We start from the raw sequence: 1,423 nt of genomic DNA on the forward strand, positions 1-1,423 counted from the left end.
GGTACAATTTTATTTTATTTATTTATTTTTTTTAAGAAAATCATGGTACAAGAAAACCAACAACAGGACTGACCGACAAAGACGTGGAACAAAAAGACAGGGTGACATTACCAAAGACAAGAACAGAAACCAAACAGACATCATGACAGTAACACATGCAATGATCCGACGGTGAGCGAGGGGCAGACAGGACTTAAATACGAAACACGTTACATTGATTGAGGTGACACAGGAAGGGAGGGGCGACGCGAACAGAAACTATGGCAACCTAGACACATAGCAAAACTGGGGACGAGACATGACAAATCTCTCTCGAAATAAAACTTGAAATCACCTTTCTTCTTGTTTGTTGTCAATCGCGCATCGCATTCAGCCATCCTGCCCAACACACTTAGTAAAATTCATAATTGACGACATCGTTTGATGCGATGGTGCAATCCTTGATGGTGTGTTATTGTCAAATATTGTTTGTTTTTTAATCTCCATCGCGGACCGGACGTCATACGGAGGCAGTATGACTGCGCATGCGCACTATGGATCCGATGCGCAGAACGGATGCGCAAGACACGTCAGCTATATAAAGAGCGAGAGTTGTTTTCTTCCTATTAGTTTCAATTCACAGTTTAATTAGCAGTTTCAATCAGCAAATAACAAAATGCGTATTACAGGTAATATTTTATTTCACAACACTTTGCCTTGTTCCTTTCGTCTCTGCTGTTTACTTCAAACGCGCTCCATACGACTGCAATGCTCTCGTATCAGACGCTTGCTCAATCACCTGCTCGTTTGCTGTCACAATGTACCCTACACAAATCCGAAACATTTGTTGCGGCTCCGAGTCACGACGAGGGGCAAGTTTTGGTTTCCAAGGGTGTTTTTATTCCTCTTCAACGTCTCTCCCATACAGAGCCGCCTTTTTCACGTCCGCACGCCTTTTTCACATGTGCGCACTGATCGCGGTGGTGCCTTTACGGGCAGTCGGAGAAATGAACGCCAACAAAAAAAATTACATCCAGCCTAGTTAAGACCATACCAAAGACTATAAAAATGGGACCCATTGCCTCCCTGCGTGTGTGACGATCATTGGGACTTAAAAAAAAAAAAAAATCATAAAAATTAGATGTGTATTATACATGGGTACAGGCTTTTTTCCAGCATCAACATGCCATTTTTAGGGTGCGTATTATACATGGGGGCGCATTATACATGGGAAAAAACGGTATGTGTATTTTAACCATTTGTAAAGGTTTCTAAAACAGTACTGAAATGGGACAATCTGCTGGTCTGGTTCATATATGCCTGCCTTCAAGTTTAGAGGGCACTACCTTTAGGGGGAGCATTAAAGGGGAGGGTTAAAGGTCAGGGGGTTACTGTTAGCGAGTTAGCAGGTTAGGGGTTAATTATTAGGGTTTGGTTATTGTTA

This window comes from Syngnathus typhle, unplaced genomic scaffold (genome assembly GCF_033458585.1).
Source record: "Syngnathus typhle isolate RoL2023-S1 ecotype Sweden unplaced genomic scaffold, RoL_Styp_1.0 HiC_scaffold_28, whole genome shotgun sequence".
Classification (NCBI taxonomy): Eukaryota; Metazoa; Chordata; class Actinopteri; order Syngnathiformes; family Syngnathidae; genus Syngnathus; species Syngnathus typhle.